At 45.8% G+C, this 18936-nt stretch overlaps 1 non-coding gene across 1 annotated transcript; it reads left to right on the plus strand.

The window, feature by feature from the left end:
- Window positions 1-18177: 18177 nt before the first annotated feature.
- TRNAT-AGU lies at window positions 18178-18251 on the plus strand. Its single transcript has one exon. It is a non-coding gene; the product is annotated as a tRNA-Thr (tRNA).
- The last annotated feature ends 685 nt before the right edge of the window (window positions 18252-18936 follow it).

The following is an 18936-nucleotide window of genomic DNA, read 5'->3' on the forward strand; positions in this document are numbered from 1 at the left end:
GCAGTCGCAAGCCCGAAACTCAAAATGGTGGCCTAGCACTGCAAAACGAAGAAAACGTTGATGTGCAGGATGAATAGGAATGTGGAAATAGGCTTCTGTAAGATCAAGAGAAGTCAGAAACTCCCGGGACTGCACAATGACGGACCGTAGAGTCTCCATCCAGAAGGAGGGCACTTTGAGGGCTCGATTGACCACTTTGAGATCTAAAATCAGACGAAAAGAACCCTCTTTCTTGGGCACCAGAAAGTAAATGGAGTAACGGCCTTGACCCCTCTCCGCCAAAGGCACTGGACAAATCGCTCAAAGATCCAGAGGCCTGCGGAGAGTAACTCAGACAGCTCTGGCCTTGATGTGAGAACGACAAGGGGATTGAAGGAAAGCATCTGACAAAGGGTGAGCAAACTAATGCATACCCATCTCGAATAACCTCTATTACCCACTGATCTGAAGTAATCTGGGCCCACCTCTCTTGAAATTGCGCCAACTGAGCGCCCACTTGGATTAGAGGCTGGGCCCGCACACCTTCATTGTTGAGAGTGGGAAGAGGAGGAAAGGGAACCCCCTGCCTCTGGACCTCCCCTACGACCTCCTCGAAAGGTCTGAGTCCTTTGGAAGAATCTGGAGCGTTGCCCCTGAAAAACTCTGGTTGGCCGAAAACGACGAAAATCACGGCCTCTGCCACGAGCTGAAAAATGACCACAACCAGAACCTCTAGGACGATCCTCCAGCAACCTCGGAACCTTAGCTTCACCCAGGCTATGCACGAGCTTGTCCAATTCTTCACCAAACAAAAAAAGAACCCTTAAAGGGAAATCTACTAAGTTTAGACTTAGAGGCCGCGTCCGCTGACCACCCACGCAGCCAAAGCTTATACCGAGCCGCAACAGAAAAAGCCATAGACTTGGAAGAAGGCTAAAGTAAATCATAAAGAGCATCTGCCAAAAAAGCTGAACCCATTTCCAGCTTGGCCACTTCATTATCAATAGCCGAAAGATCATCTGAAGAACGGTCTAACACCTTCTCAGACCAACAGAAACAAGCTCTCGCGACCAAGGAACCACAAATGGCAGCCTGCACTGCCAGGGCTGAAACATCAAAAACATTCTTCAACAAGGATTCAATCTGGCGATCCTGGGGGTCCCGCAGAGCCGTGCCACCATCTACCGGAACCGTATTATGCTTAGTAACCGTGGAAACCACCGCATCCACTACAGGAGAGCGTAAGAGATCTTTATCTAAATCAGGAACTGGATAAAGCCTGCCCATGGCCCTAGCAAGCCGAAAAACAGAATCCGGACGCTTCCACTGAGCCTGAATAATATCTCTAATATCCTGATGCATGGGAAAAGACCTACCAGCCCTGCGAATACCCTTGACCAGCAAATCCACCTTTCTAGGCTCGGCCACAGGGCTATCCTGGTTGTCAAAATGGAGAGTAGACGAAACTTGAGAAATAAGCTCCTGAAGGTCATCTTTATGAAAACTTCTTACCACTGAAGGATCCTCCCCCACAGGAAGAGATTCTTCTCTATCTACTGCCTGATCAAAATCCTCAGGAAAAACCTCTTCAGGAAACCATACCTCCTCTGCCAAAGAAGGCAGCTCCTGCTCAGGACCAAAGGAATCATCCTGCTCTGCCTCCACAGATTGCCTGACCCTCTTTAAAGGCACAGAAGAACACTCCAGAGATCTCTTTGCTGGAGGTTCAGCAGGAGACGTTTTGTGTAACAAGAAGGCTTGGTTCATCTGTACCACAAACTCAGGAGGGAAACCAGCTTCCCCCTGAGGCAAAACAGGAGCTGGAGCCGCAGACAGAGAAGGCAGAGAGGCCCGGGGGGCGTCTGACAAGGAAACATCTAAAATGGCGGAAGTTCCCGCCAAAACCAGCATCGAGGGAGTGGGAGACATGACCGCATTACAGACACCCGAATCGGCCCCCCCCCCCCCGCCTCCGGCACCACCGATGCCAACGACTTAGCCAGTCCTGCACCCTGCTCCTCAAAAATTTCTGCCGCGGTGCAGAATTTACAGACCCCGCTCATCCCAAGGGCCCGACGTTGACACACGGAGCACAGCTGAAGCTTCTCTGACATCGGAACAGCTGATGAGCAAAACAAATGCCAAAGCGAAAGTAAAAACGACCTTTAAAAACAAACACTAGAGAAGCTGCCCTGCTTGCCTAAATCCAACCAAAAACAGCAGTGCTGTAAATCGCGGACAAAAAGCCTGGATTTTTTTTTTTTGTTAAGCAGCTGCCTCTACAGTTCTTCCCACAAAGAGCTGGAGGAAACTTTACCTTAGCAAGGGTGTTCCTGTCAAACAAAGCTTCACAAAGCACCACATTTTCTTTTTGTACAATCAATGGTCCTAAGCCATGCAGATTACTGCAACGGAATTTATGCGGGATGTAAAGAACAACTCACAAAAAAACCCAGCCCGCCAAAAACACAGCAGCCAGAATGATATATGGTAAAACACAATTCAAAAGTGCTAAACCCTTTCAAGAAAAGCTGCACTGGCTCCCAATCAAAGAACGGATCATCTTCAAAATCTGCACTTTGGTCCACAAAATTATCTACTGCGTAGTCCCAGGATACACGACAGACCTCATAGATCTACCAACCAGAAATGGAATCGGATCATCACGATCATACCTAAACCTACATTACCCAAATTGCAAAGGACTTCAATACAAAACAACTTACGCATCCAGCTTCTCCTACATAAGTGCACAACTATGGAATGGACTCCCAAAAGCTGTGAAAACAATCCATGACCACCTAAACTTCAGGAAATCACTAAAAACCCACCTCTTCAAAAAGGCCTATCCCACCGATCCAACGTAAATCCTCACACCCAGCAACACAGCATAACCAGTGATCGTACTGGGTAATTTACAATCTTCATTCCCTTCGACCCTCATGACGCCTGATTCACATCTACCTCATTTGACCACAATATAACCTTGAATTTGTTATCAACCGAATTGGCAAACGCCTTTACGGTACTATGTAAGCCACACTGAGCCTGCAAATAGGTGGGAAAATGTGGGGTACAAATGTAACAAACAAATAAAATAAATAAATAATGAAACCGTGATAGAATATTCACAAAGCAAGCAGCCTGAGGCAACAGATTTATTTTCCACTGAACATAATTAACTTTGTATAATCTTGGCAGCTAATAAAGTGATGAACTGGACAATGTTGGCACATTTAGACTGACGTTGGACAGAACATCTACATGAAGGAAACCCTTCCCTCATTCAATACCTCTCTGTGAAATAGTAGTAATAAAAAAGGCAAGCACATTTTTATAATATACTACTTCTAACAACACAATTGCAAACTTCTGTGCCTCATGTAGCTTGTAGAATTAAGAGGTAAGAGACTTCAGATTCCCGGTGCTATTTCCCTTGGCGCAGCAGAGCAGTGCTTTTCCAAGTCAAGGGAAATAGCACCGGGAATCTGAAGTCTCTTACCTCTTAATTCTACAAGCTGTATGAGGCACAGAAGTTTGCAATTGTGTTGTTAGAATTTTTATTCTTTAGGCAAACGCTCAGCATATAAGATTTACCATAGTATAATATACCACTGCAATCCACAAAACAAAAGGAGCAAATTCCCACATGCTATCTTTTTCTTTTAATGTAGACACAGGAAAAAAAATGTAAATGCTCCCTGGTTTCAACCTAATTCATGTTTAATATGGGATATAAACATAATAAATAAATAGATAGTCTGAATATTGAGCACCTGGTTCTCATAACATGATATCTCTCCATTGCCAAGAGAGAAAAAAATCACTGCATGAATGTAACAGTGTTAGGGTGTCTCTTTAAACAACTCCAAATTACACACTGATCATAATTTATAAACAAATTACTATTGTACCTATGAAAAATTATTCCGTTATTATACTTCCTCTGTGTACATCCGTATGCTACACAAGTCAGTATGTTTGAAAATATGTGTGATTAAATAAAAATGCTACCAACATTATCTGCCCGCTGCCGCTGATCCTCTCGCTGCGGCCGCTTGTTTAAAATGGCCACTGAGAGTTCAAATGGCAGCCTCACAAGACTGCCGCTTGAAATCTCAGCAGCCATCTTAAACAAGCGGCGGCACCAGCAAAAGGATCAGCGGTAGCAGGCAGGAAAGCGTGGGGACCTTTCCTGCCTTGAAGCAAGCCACTAGACCACCAGGGTGATGCGAGGTATGTGTAGGGAGGCCATCCAGGGCTTGAGAGGTGAATGGGAAGGAGGGAGTTGAAGACAGGGTAGTATCTGTTTCCCCTTCACTCCGTTCAGTTCTGCGGGAACCCCGCAGGACCCAGGTCCATCCCCGTGGGATCCCTGTGGACCTTGGCCCATCCCCATGGGATCCCCACAGTCCTGGAAGGGATCCCGTGGGATTCCCATGGTATCCGCAGGAATCTTGCTAGCCCAGTTCCTGTGCAGCTCTCTAATTCACTCATAGCAGTGGCTGCATTGATGGAAATGTGAAAGCTCTTTGTTCAAAGTGTGTATGCCCCATGTGCCACTGGGGGTATGACGCCATGTCCTGTAGTTAAACCTCCTTGTTTTAAACTCCATAACATACATCTTTGATGTTCAGGGTGCACAGTTCATACCCTGGTTCAATGATCCAGGCCAGTCTCTGTTCTTTCCCAGATAAGCACTACAGAAAGATGCCAAGTTAGCCAGTTCCAGGCTACCCATTTGGGGCCACTCCTTAGTTTCTAACTGCCCTATCCTGGTGCATAATGGATCTTGCAGCACTGATTGGGTCCTGTCCTCATTTGGAACTTACATTCTAAAGCAGTGTAGGATTTGTAATGGCTGATCCTGGCCTTTGAAATCAGTGCAGAAAGTTCCATAATGCTCCAGGATGAGGTAGTTAGAAGTTCTGGAATGGCCCAACCTCTCCAGCCTGGGATTAGTGAACTGGGCATCTCTGCATGAGGATGGAAATCCCATCAAACATCCCTGAGCCAGACAGAACTCAATACACTCCTATGTCCAAACACCAGGGGGAGGGGTTTAGATACACATACTCTCTCTACTGACCAGCTGCCCACAGTCTTTTGGGATTCATGTGATTCTCATTATAGCATGAGCACTAGAGACAGAACACTATCCATTAAGGATATTGGAAGACACATAAAACAAGATTAGAGTGTATTGGGCCAAATAAGTAAGGTCCACAAACCTCTTAACAGAAGAGAGGGCTGCACACCTGGGAACAGTCAGAGGCTGCACAATTTCTCTACCCTCTTTCCTAATCCAAAATAAAAATAGCTACTATAAACATGTAGTTATGTGGGATAAGGTGATTCGGCCTGAGTGACAAGGGGATGCAGAGGGAATTGAACCCAGTATTATTATTATTATTATTTGTTACATTTGTATCCCACATTTTCCCACCTATTTGCAGGCTCAGTGTGGCTTACATAGTACCGTAGAGGCGATCGCCAATACCAGTTTTAACAAATACAAAGTGAGGTTGTGGTAAAGTTCATATGTGACAGACACATTGGGGAATCGTAAGAAAGAAGAGTTAAGTTATGTCCAGTATGAGCTTTGGTTTTGTTGTGTTGCTGGGTTAAGGCATTTAAGTTGGATCGTTAGGGTATGCCTTTTTGAACAAGTTAGTTTTTTGTTATTTCCGGAAGTTCAGGTGGTCGTATGTTGTTTTCACGGCTTTTGGTATTGCGTTCCATTGTTGTGTGCTTATATAGGAGAAGCTGGATGCATAGGTTGATTTGTATTTGAGTCCTTTGCAGCTTGGGTGATGGAGATTTAGGTATGTTCGTGTTGATCTTGATGTGTTTCTGGTTGGTAGGTCTATGAGGTCTGTCATGTATCCCGGGACTTTTCCGTAGATGATTTTGTGAACCCGGGTGCAGATTTTGAACGCGATATGTTCCTTGATTGGGAGCCAGTACAGTTTTTCTCGTAGGGGTTTGGCGCTTTCGAATTTAATTTTTCCAAATATAAGTCTGGCTGCTGTGTTTTGAGCAGTTTGGAGTTTCTTTATGATTTATTCTTTGCATCCCGCATAGATTTTGTTGCAGTAGTCTAGATGGCTTAGTACCATAGATTGTACCAAGTTGCAAAATATTTCCCTCGGGAAAAAAGGTTTCACGATTTCCAAATGGGATTCAAGATGGCAGATTGGACTAAACCTGAGGTAGCTGAGGTTTCTGCTTTTGTGTTCTAGGCCTCGCAATGCCAAAGCGAAGGGGCAAATCGACCTCCGTAGTGGCCTCGGGTCGACCTGCCGTCCCGGTGATCGGATCCATGGACATGTTTGTGCAGAACTCACAGGAAAGAAGTGGGTCTGTGAGCGGCACGCTTGCGTCCGCCGGAGCGAGTGGAGGCCCAGGGCTGACACCAGTGCTGGAAGTTACTTTGAGCCCAGACCAAAGGGTTCCCCTCCCCCCCCCCCCCCCACAACCACAGAAAGCGAGCACTCCATTGGCAGTTTCACCCATAGCGGAATTGGGTGGATACGAGGCACAGAAACAACTAGGAGATGATTTGAGGAGTTCCAAGATTTTGGATACTGACGGTGCTGTGAGACAAACAACTTAGCCTGCAGGAGATCTCTTGAATACGGGCAGTGAGATAAGTAACTCCTCTCAAAAAAATCAATCTATGCAAACTTTTTCCTTCTTAGAAAAAACATCTGAAGTTACATTAGACTCTTTATGGGCCTTAATTGCCAATCTTGGTAAGGTCTTATGTCCACAGAGTCAACAATTGGAATTACAAACTCAAACATTATCAGAGAACCTGGTGAAGGTTACTGATGATGTTTTAAAACTGAATGAAAAAAATACAAAATCAAGATCAAAAAGAACAAAAAATGCAAGGAACACAAGTTGTAATGATTAAAGACTTAACGAATATGCGCAGGAAAATTGAAGCCTTGGAAAATAATCAGAGAAATAATAACTTAAGTTTTATTAATTTTCCTAAAGTTAAAACAATATCACCTAAAGAAATGTTAAAAAGGTATATAAAAGAGGTGCTTCAGATTCTTGAAGAATCAATACCTCCTTTTTCGCAGATATATTATTTACCAGTTAAACCGACAAGAAGCCAAGAGACTTCAGACTCTCTTTTAGATGTATCTACTATTCTGGACTCCTCGGATACAGAAATGGTTATTTCCTCTACATTAATGGTGACCGTCGTTTTAGCACCGGATAAGGCATGGATGATGAGACTTTTCTTTAAAAACAGGAATAAAGAATTTCTTGGACTAAAAATAAGACTCTTTCCAGATGTGACAAAAGAGACCCAAAAGCGTAGACGTCTATTTCTTCTAAGTAGACCTGGAGTATTGTAGATGGGAGCTTCTTTCTTTCTTCATTACCCGTGTAAATGCATAGTTAGATTTCATTCAACAAAATATGTTTTCTTTGAACCTACACAGCTCACTGAATTTCTGGTAACCAAGAGAGTTGAAAGTGAGAACTAAAAACCCTGAAATAGTATATTCTTTCCTAACTACACAGGTTTATTTCAATTTTGTTTAAGTTACACCTTGTTTCCACTATTCAAATGGTTGAATCTTAATTGTGGACTTGAGTATGTTGAATATGTATAAGATCTTTAATAGTGTGATTTTTTCATTTTCTTCGTTATTCTTCTTTATAGAAGTAATATTGTATTTAACTACTTTTCTGTACAAGTGTTGCTTGATATTTAAATTGAAATTAATAAATAAACAATTAGAAAAAAGATTTCACTCGTTTGAGCTTCCACATTGAGTGGAACATTTTCTTTGTTGTAGTTTTCACTTGGCTCTCTAGTGTGAGGTTTCGGTCGATTGTGACTCCGAGAATTTTCAGGCTGTCTGAGATAGGGAGGATGTAGTCTGAGGTGGTTATGTTGGTGGGTTTGTTCGTGTTATATTGGGATGAGAGGATGAGACTGTGTGTTTTTTTCTGTGTTACGTTTTAGTTGAAATGCATTTGCCCATGAGTTCATGATGTTCAGGCTGAGTTTGATTTCTTTGGTGATTTCTCTAAGGCAGGGGCGTATCTGGACTCCGGCGGTAGGGGGGGCCAGAGCCAGAGGGAGGGGGCACATTTTAGCCCCCCCCGCCCCCGCCGCCGCCGCCGAGCCCCCACCGCCGAGCCCCCACCGCCGAGCCCCCACCGCCACCAATGACTCTCTCCACCCCCCTCCCGCCGCCAACCCTCCCCCGCTGCCGTTCTTACTTTTGCTGGCGGGGGACCCCAACCCCCGCCAGCCGAGGTCTGCTTCCACCTGCCGCTGCCGTAAAAACTTCTTCTTCAGCCGGCGGGGGACCCCAAACCCCCGCCAGCCGCCCCGCGGTGTTTAAAATTCATCTTCGGCCTCCGTGGCCGTGCTGCTGTGATAGGCAGTGTTGAAATCCACTTCGGAGTCTGACGTCGTTGTACGTTGTACGTGCTGTGACGTCAGACTCCGAAGTGGATTTCAACAGCGCCTATCACAGCAGCACGGCCACGGAGGCCGAAGATGAATTTTAAACACCGCGGGGCGGCTGGCGGGGGTTTGGGGTCCCCCGCCGGCTGAAGAAGAAGTTTTTACGGCAGCGGCAGGTGGAAGCAGACCTCGGCTGGCGGGGGTTGGGGTCCCCCGCCAGCAAAAGTAAGAACGGCAGCGGGGGAGGGTTGATGGCGGTAGGGGGGTCCAGGGCAAAATCTGCGGGGGCCCAGGCCCCTGAGGCCCCACGCAGATACGCCCCTGCTCTAAGGTCATGTTTGCATGGGATGTATATTGTGACATCATCTGCATATATGAAAGGGTTGAGGCCTTGACTGGATAAGGACTTTGCTAGTGGGGTCATCATTAGGTTGAAAAGGAGTGGTGATAGTGGTGATCCTTGAGGTACTCCACAGTCTGCTTTCCATGGTGATGATATGTTCGAATTTTATGTCACTTGATATGTTCCAAATTTATTTTTAGACTACCCCAAAACATGATCCATGATGTCTCAGCTAACAGTGAGGCCATCTCTGATATCTACATAGTAGTTTTTAGGAAGCCTGTGGCAATGCTGTCTGCAGGACATTTCTATACAGTACTGATCACACCAGACCAGTCCTAAAGCCATTTAAGAGATGCTCACAAAACTACAGTACTGTCATACTTAGTTACATCAGAAAACTATGCCCAGTCCTTACAACACTACTGAGTTGTCTGGCTGAAAAGGAAGCACGGACTGTAAACACCTACCTGTTGTAGCAATCCACATCAACTATCTGCAATGCAGGGAACATACAGAAAGCTTGTATCCATGTGTTCATATGGATACAAAATGGAGCTACAGAGGCTGCACTGAAGTCTATCTGGTACTTAAACAAAATGCGCCAGAGGCATACATATATACTGATTCATGGGCTGTGGCAAATGGATTAACAACCTGGTTACCTACATGGAAACAGAATGATTGGTATATTCATACTAAACTGGTTTGGGGATCACAGTTATGGCAAGAAATTAGTGAATTTTTGCAATCTACTTCTGCCTATGTCTATCATGTTGATGCACATGTTTCCCCTATAACCTCTGATCATATTTTTAATCAGACAGCAGATTCCTTAGCTACTATTCACACGAATGTCATCACTGGAACAGATGATTCTACTATTCATCGGGGTGAAGAAGAGACCGGTATTGCAAGCTGGGCACATCAAAAATGTGGACATCACAGAGAGCAAGCCACCTATCACTGGGCGCGGCAGCGTGGGTTAGCATTGTCTCTTTCTACCATTAAAAATGTTATTGCTCACTGTCCTGTTTGTCAACATTTGACTAAACGCCCTATACCACACCCAGTCAAAGGTACACTTGCTCGAGGTAAGTTACCTGGCCAAATTTGGCAACTAGATTATATTGGCCCTTTACCAATTTCGCAGGGATGTCAATATGTCTGTGTTGCCGTGGATACTTATTCCGGATTTTTGCTAGTCCACCCTTGTCGTAGAGCTACAGCTCAGCAGACTATAGTTCTTTTGGAATCCATATGTAGACATTATGGCGTTCCACTGCAAATTCAAAGTGATAATGGCTCTCATTTCAAAAATCATCCTGTTACTGCCTTTTGCGCCCAATTTAACATTGAATGGGTTTTCCATATTCCCTATTATCCACAAGCTGCTGGTCTTGTGGAACGTATGAATGGTCTGTTGAAAACACAGATCCGGAAATTAACTCCTACTCACACTCTTGCGCAATGGCGCAAATATTTGTACCCAGCAGTTACTATCCTCAATAATCGTCCAATAGGGGAGAGTGAAACACCATTGATGCGTATGTTGACTCCCCATCTTCAAGTCTTGCCCAGTACACATGTCACCCTGGGAGTTAAGCTCTTACATCCGAAAGCTGTTATACCGCTCTGTCATACGGTTGACGCTGCTGGTTTTGATCTTGTAGCCCTCTTTGACACTCTTTGTGCGTCCCGAGTGGTGACAAAATTTCCAGCCGGGTTTGCTTTATCTCTCCCAGCTGGCCATTATGCTCAGATTGCGGCCCGTTCCAGTTGGGCTCTTCGTGGCTTACTTCCTGTGGGAGGTGTAATTGACAGAGATTATCAGGGGGAGGCAGTGGCGTACGAAGGGGGGGGGGGCGGTGGGGCGGTCTGCCCCGGGTGCACGCCGCTGGGAGGGTGTCGGCGCCTCGCTGGTTCCTTGCTCTCTGTGCCCCAGAACAGGTTACTTCCTGTTCCGGGCAGAGAGAGCAAGGAACCAGCGAGGCGCCGACACCCTCCCAGCGGCGTGCTGTCGGCGGATTGGCCCGCCCGCCCACCCCTCTACCGCCTTCCAGGTATGTTCTCGTGGGCGGTGGGCGGGGGGGGGGTGTTGCGCTACGGAGGGGGGAGGGTGCGTCGCGCTGCACCCGGGGGGGGGGGGGGTGCGCAGCGGCGACCCGCCCCGGGTGTCAGCTGCCCTCGTGACACCACTGGGGGGAGGTCATAGTCCTTCTGATTAATCACACTGAGGAGGATGTAATGGTGCAGGCTGGGGATAGGATAGCACAATTGTTGATAATTCCTGTCAATTCCTCCTCTTTTACTCAAATTTCTGATTTTGTGGGAGTCACTGAGCGAGGTACACAGGGGTTTGGGTCTACTGGGAGGGGTGTGGGTGGTCGGGTATGGCATCAGGACCCTGCACACCCAGGTCCTTCTCAACCTGCTGAAATTATAGCCTGAGGGGAGGACAATACTATTACAGTAGTTCAGCCAGGACAACAGAGTTGGACGAATGTTCCTGCTGATCATTGTTATTTAAGGGAATAGGATTTATATGTGTTTCTCTATTTCTTTTGTTTCAGGGCATACTGTTTCTCTGTTTGGGTTGGGAACTCGATGCCCGTACTCCCGGCGAGCGGGTGCTGGGAGTGACCTCACGTGTCCACTATTGGTGGAGCAACAAAAATAACTCGACCTTACAGCAAGATAATTATACATGTCATACTGCATGTCCGGTATTGAACGTAACTGCTTCCCAAGCTGTGTTTCATAAAACTGAACAGCGCTTTGTAGTTGTTTCATCCAGTTTTGTGAATGTGACTATCCATAATGCTACGTCCTGGGTTATGTGCATCCAGCCTATGGGATTCCAGGACCAGATATGAAGACTATGGAATCGGACACGCAAAATGCAGTTCCTCCAAACTTGTAACAGCTCTATAGTAAATATTACTTTGAATCGAACTGCTGAATGGATTTTCACTAATGCTACACCAATTGCAAACCGTTTTGCACCCTGGATGGACTTCTTGCATATGTTGCTTGCTGTTAGTAATATGACTAATCCTGCTCCACTGTCACGAATTCCCACTACATGCAAAAACATGTCTATGCAGTATAGAAAGACTGTATTAACTTACAATGTTACATTTCCACACTTGCCTCGCTGTACTAGGGTACGGCGAGCATGGTATGATACTATTTTGGGGGGTGCGGGAACTGGACTGGGAATTCTGAATACTGTAGATACAGATACTCTGTTTAGTAAACTACACTGTCTAGGTAAGGACTTGCATACTGAACTGAATATTTTAGCCAATTGGTTACCTGCCATTCCAGGAACAGGCCAATTAATGGTGCCTGCGATAGCAGACATTAATCATTTATTAGCCCAAACTTTTAAGTTTTAAAATTATACTGACACTACTTTGACAAAAGCATTGAATTATACTTGGTGTTCATTACAGACGTTGTACGCTTTGCATCAGCGGGACAGAGTCCAGATGGCTCTACAATTGGGGATGCATACCCAGTTGTAGACCCTTTTCGCTGGATATACTCCGGTTGATGAGTGGTTGTTCCCACATTCAGAGAGTACAGTCTGTACCAGGGGCGTATCTGCGTGGGGCCACAGGGGCCTGGGCCCCCGCAGATTTCGCCCTGGCCCCCCTCCCCGCCGTCAACCCTCCCCCGCTGCTTACTTTTGCTGGCGCCGAGGTCCGACCCGCAATCTCCGTTTTTCGTCTTCCTCCGTGGCCATGCTTCCAGGAAGTAATGCTGCAGTGCTGATTCGTTGAATCCAGTTCGACGTCTGACGTCAGACGCCGAACTGGATTCAACGAATCAGCACTGCAGCATTACTTCCTGGAAGCATGGCCACGGAGGAAGACGAAAAACGGAGATTGCGGGTCGGACCTCGGCGCCAGCAAAAGTAAGCAGCGGGGGAGGGTTGACGGCGGGGAGGGGGTGGAGAGAGGCGGCGGCGGCGGCGGCGGCGGCGGGGGGGGGGGGAGGGAGGCAAAAATGTGCCCCCCCTCTCTGGCTGTGGCCCCCCCTACCGCCGGATTCCAGATACGCCCCTGGTCTGTACTGATCGATTCTGTACAGGGGTTTTATCTTCATATAAGATTTTCCATACTCATATAGTATGTAAGTATTATATATCTCCAGTATTAGTGAATGTTTCTGGTATCGTAACCTTTTGGGCCCCGCATATGAATGGGGAGTATATAATTGTATATAATGAGACATATAAATTGGATAGGTGTAATGAGCAGGGAAATCGCATGATTTGTCCTTTCCAGCCACCACAATTTGAACCTTGCTTATCCCCACGTTTTAGGGAATGCACATTTACTGTTTTCCCTGCCAACTATGAGTTCTTTGTAGAAATTAGTCCGCGGACATTATGTATTTCCACTGCTAATTTCACAACTTTGTCAAATAACACCTTCCTGACCGATCTGTCAGGAGTCAGTTCCTGTTTTACTTAGCATATCAGTATTTTGGTGGAAAGGACAAAAGTATGTATTATATCCGGATTTATTTAATTCTGCTTTCATACAGTACAATTATACCTTCTTACGGAGCCAATTTTAGCTGTAAATTATAGTAAGTTGACCCACATGTTGCATATATCCTCTCTTATTAATGAGTATATTCAAGGTGTGAATCACACCTTAAGAGTCATGCAAGTAGATGCTCAATTTGACAATCACACTGTTCGTATAGTGGCAGAAAATATTCGAAGTAAATTACATCATAATTGGTGGGATCCATTATTGGGACATTCTCCTAGTGCAGATGCTTTCCTAAAATGGATCACTCATCCTTTACTTGTAGTACTATTAGTTAGCATCCTGCTAGTGATTTGGAATTGTATTTTGACTTGTAAAATTTGGAAACGACCTACGGTGGTCCATAATACTATATATACTTCTGTCTCCTCATAAGCAGAGAATATCAAGGGGTGGAATGTAATACATGGGATTGAGGATCAGCTGGGGATGGAATGAGTGGAATGTTTTGGCTGTAATTATGTGTTGATATTCTCTATTATGGGAAACAGGCTAGTTGTTTAAGGGATGCCAGCACGTATGGGAAAGGCACCTTCAGCCTATGCAGGTCTGGGGGAGTTATTCTCTGTTATGGGAAACAGGCTGGTTATTTAAGGGATGCCAGCTTGTGCAAGTCTGGGAAAGGCACCTTCAGCCTATGCAGGTCTGGGGGAGTTATGAGCTAGCTCATCTTCACACGCACTGTTGTTTGTTTCACACTATAAAAGAGGGGGGAGCACGGGACTTTCTTTAGAAGCTTGCCTGGACATAGGGACACCTTGTTCAGTGAAGGGTATTTCCCTGCAATCTCTGAGGAGAGCCAGTGCTTCCCTGGTGGTCTTCCCAAATGCTGACTGAATTGCGGGTGCTGTAAGTATCTTCGTGTATGTGTTCACATATGTATCACCAATAAAAGCGATATACCGCATATTGTGTCTGGTGGCTTTTGTGTTGTCATAAGCACAGCGCCCCCTAGTGTTACAAGCTGTTAGCTAAAGCAAATGTAATCCGAAAGCATCTGTTTAACAGCAAAACAAAGAAACTGTATCTCTAGACCATAACAGTCATTTGATACTGGCACTATTCTATCAGAAAATGACTGTGAGGGAGTCTATAGGACACTACCACTCTTACTTCATGGCACTCCCTCATAGTGGTAGAACCACCTTAAAACTCACAGTCCTGCCCAGGAGGGAAGAGACATGGAAGGTCCAGAGCCAGAAGGGCATGGCCCAGGAAGTATAAAAGTTCAGGGCACAGCTAAGTTAAGGAGGCCCAGAGGGAAGCAGTAATGTCTGACCGCACATACTTCCACCCAGGGGCATAGGTAGGAGGGGCCACGGGGGCATGGGCACCCACAGATTTAGCCCTGGCCCCCTCTACTTTCGACCCCCCGCCGCCGACCCTCCTCTGCCACTTTTGACCCCCCCTCCTGCCGCCACTGCCAGGTACCTTTGCTGGCGGGGGTCCCCAACCCCCGCCAGCCAAGGTCCTCTTCAGCCCCGGTTTCCGGCGCATCCGCTGATCTGTTTCTGTGAGTCTTGACGTCCTGCACAGAAACAGATCAGCGAACGCGCCGGAGACTGGCGCTGAAGAGGACTATGGCTGGCGGGGGTTGGGGACCCCGCCAGCTAGGGTACCTGGCGGCGGTGGGAGGGGGGGGGGGGTCAAAAGTGTGGGGGGGTGGCTAAAATGTGCTCCCTCACCTTGGGCTCTGGACCCCTCTCCCGATGAGGTCTGGCTACGCCCCTGCTTCCACCATATATGTGTGAACTGCAACAGCCAGGTAGGCCACCTGGTACATGTTCAGGTTCATGTGTGCAAACTGAGTATGCATAAGGTAATAGCATTGGGCTGTTCACTAAAGATGCTGCTGACTGACAAGCTGTGCTGGGGGAGTTCACAGCGTCTTTGAGGAGGTCTTCAGCTGGTAAGGCTTGGGGATCCCTGCCCACTGCAGCAAGGATGCACCTCGGCTGAATGGCTCGAGCCCAAAGTGAGTGGGCTGGGCCCACCCACGGCTATGACTGAGGAGAGTGTGAGAGAGTAGAGGGGTGTGAAGATATATGAATAGGGGTTTGAGGAGGTGTTGTGTGTGTGCTAGGGGTACAGGGAAGGTTATGATGGTACTTGTGGGGTGACAGCATGGGTGCACAAGTGGGTCTGGGGGTAGGGTGCTCGATGGGTATGAAGAAGGTGTCTGTGTATGTGTGTCTGAAAGGTGTATGGGGGCATGGAGTGTGAGTGAAGAAGGTAGGAGTGTGTGTGTGGGGATGTGTGTTTGGGTGGGAGTGTGCTTGTGTTGAGTGGGCTACACCTAGGGTTACCATATTTGTGGAGACAAAAAAAGACACAAAAAAAATAAGATGCCGCCATGGCCCTACTGTACCCTGCTGCACAGTCTTGTGAGGCCAGTGCATGAAGTCTCGGCAGCAGGCAGGAAAGAGTGGGATTCTTTCCTGCTCCAAAGAGATCACTAGACCACCAGGGCGGGTGGGTTTGTGGGGTGGGGTGGGGTGGGGTGGAATGGGGGTGGGGGAGGGGACAGATAAGGCCAGCCATCCCAGAAACCCAAACGGGCAGGCTGGTAAAAGCCACCTGGACCTCTGACAGTCCCCTGAAGAGGAGGACATGTCCGGGGGAATCTGGACATATGGTAACCCTAGGTACACCAGCTAAACTTTCCTCCTGTTTTCCCCTCCTACCCATTCTCTTCCCATCTCTTTCCCCTTTTATCATCTGCTCACAGCTTTATTTAGTCACATCTGCTAACATGTTACCAGCCAGGTCAACACTGTTGGTAGAGAACTCCAGGCCACTCTGGACACTGGCTGCTTATCCATGGGTCTCTGCCTATAGCTATCAGGCTCCTAGCCTGCAGCTCCCCAAGATTTTGACAAACTCAACAAAAGCCAGGTTACAGTATGTGCTGATGATTCTTCGAGTTTGTATGACTGTCAGGATCTGTTGTTTTGGTTTGACTGCAGCTGCTCTTTTGCCTCCCCCTAAGAAACTGCTGCTCTTGGCAAATGCCTAGACAACATGCCTAATAGTTGCTTTCAGCCACATCTAGGCTGCCCCATCTTGAGATCTTGAGCGAAGCCATCTTTACTCTGAGTTGGTCCGTTGGAAATGTTAGATCCTTCAGCGGAGGTGGTTGAGTAAAGAATATTGAGAGAAATAAGTAACGCAGCGCTGTATGGAGGTTCCAATACTTTAACATCTGTGTTTTTCTTTTTTAGTTAGACGCAGACCATCTGACCCTGACGCAGGCGACGAAACGCTGGCCATTGTTGGTCTTGGTCGCGTCCAGCATGTAACTAATTAACTAACTAAAAGAAGGATTGGACCTTGTAAAAGCTAAGTAGCTGTTACGTATTAACTTTACGAATGCCCATCATAAGCTAAAAATTTAATAAGAAAAAAAGAATAAAAACATATGTTGGGTATAGACTGCTTTATATATGTGTGGGTGTTGCCGATGATGAAGCAGTCCAGCCTTCATGAGCTCCATATATAATAGAGCCGGGGGCTTCTTGAGGCAACATCTCCCTTAATCAATCTATTGTATTTTTTGGTCAGAAAATTAAGCTGATGTTGTTTTTCATATATCTCCTCCGTATTTGAATTTATTATTTTGCATTGCCTTGCTGCCACATGTAAGATTATTGCTGTGGATGCCTGTCTGTGTCTGCACAAGAAATGCACATGTGCAAATAGGCAAAACAACAGCATTAGTAGGTCTCTCACTTAAATAACATTCTAGGTTCATTTCTCATTATCTCCCAAAATGTTATTTTCCACAATGGAGTGCTTTTATGTTTCGATATTTTTAATTCAGCAAACGGGTTAATTTACAACAAGCAAAATCACCTACACAAGAAACCCAGTGCAGCATAATACGAGTGTGCCCATGGAACTTCATAATTTATCAAAACTTAATACACCATCAACTAGACCCAAACACTTCCTTCGCCCATGAGAGTTTAAGCGGAGAAAAGGATTCCAGACTGCAATCGACAGCGTGAATCAAACAATAAATACTCAACAGGTAAACAACATATCGTAACAACCCCTCCGGGACGGTGTAAAAGCCAGATCTGCGGGATCCTCGGGATCTAAGTACGTCCCCAACCCCTCCCTCTTGATCTTACCCATCCACCACCACCACAGCAGTGAGTTGAGTGCTTTTAATAATGTCTTTGCCTTACTCCTTGACATTATAAACTTCGGCTTGGAATATCTGAAACCAATAAGAATCTGGTGGAGTAAAGCTGATTTAACCTGTACTCACAGCAGTGAGGCTGATTCCACTAGAAGCTAACACATTTCCCGGAGAGTCCTCAGAGTACTATAACGCTTCTTACCCTGCTTGTGCAGTAAGCGTCCTGAGCAACCTTTGACTTTGCTTTCCTTCCATTTCGTCTAGCTCCATTCAAAATTATTCCATTCTTTCTACGTATTTCAAATCATTTTTATTAGCGAATTAGCAAGTTACACGGCAAAGGATAGGGTTTGCATTTGTTTTTTTAATGGAAAGTTCAAGATTTTCAGTATTTTATTTGTCTTTTACTTACGGCCACATAAAAGCGTGTGATATGTAAAAGATCCTGTCCTCAAGTGCTCAAAAGCTGTAACTACAGTAGGAGCAAAAGTTAAAAATCCAGATCTACTTACATCGTGTTAGCAAATAAAGTTTTGTTTATTAGCTGACACGAGGCTGGTTAAGCACAGATATTCTTTCTATGCGGTGCGAAACAGCGATTGCCATTTTCCTAAACTTTTGACTTATTTTTTAATACGATGCAAGAACACGGGGCGGTGAGAGATTGTGAGAAGTTCTACAGGCAGGCTCTGTGCAGTGCGGCGCCGTGGCTTAGTTGGTTAAAGCGCCTGTCTAGTAAACAGGAGATCCTGGGTTCGAATCCCAGCGGTGCCTTGGATTTTTTTTTTTCTTCTCCTACTTTCTTTTTGTCTTTTACTTGGTTTTCTTCCGCCCCCACCCCTATATATAGGGTGCAGGAGGAAGCTTTATTTTCAATAGTTTTATTCCCCAGCTGCTCTCCACCTTGAAACGTTATATTTTTGTGTTCATTTTTTTTTTTACTGGGCTGAAGTTATTACGCTTGTCAAAGTCATAATATAAAATAAAGGCTCTTAACAGAGCAGGTTATATAAGCTGCCTTTTTGGCTTATTCTCAACTGTTCTGTTAAGGCTGCTTTGTAATTAGAGCCAAGTAAAGGACCCTCAAAAATCATACGTTTTTATATTTTAAAAAATGCACAGCATTAATAGTTCAGGGCTCATCCTACTGGCAAATTTTTCAGAATCTTCACTAGGATTGGAATAAAACAATTCAGTTGAATGGGAATTCAAAGGAAACACCATGTAGTCAGGCTGCATTATCACAGCCCTCCTCTATTCAGGAGTGCTGGCGGACTGTTTAATTGAAGTATGGTTGGGAACAGCAAAGTAAAACATTCATTTATAGTAAAATAAAACTACATGGGCAAATTTCAATATGTGGTTCTTTTGGGTCTATGAGTACTGTGCTTTTCTTTGTTTACATAGAGTGGCGTTTAGCCAGCAATTTGTCAGCAAAGTGTCTTTCTTTGGATAGAAG

This window comes from Microcaecilia unicolor, chromosome 1 (genome assembly GCF_901765095.1).
Source record: "Microcaecilia unicolor chromosome 1, aMicUni1.1, whole genome shotgun sequence".
Taxonomy (NCBI): domain Eukaryota; kingdom Metazoa; phylum Chordata; class Amphibia; order Gymnophiona; family Siphonopidae; genus Microcaecilia; species Microcaecilia unicolor.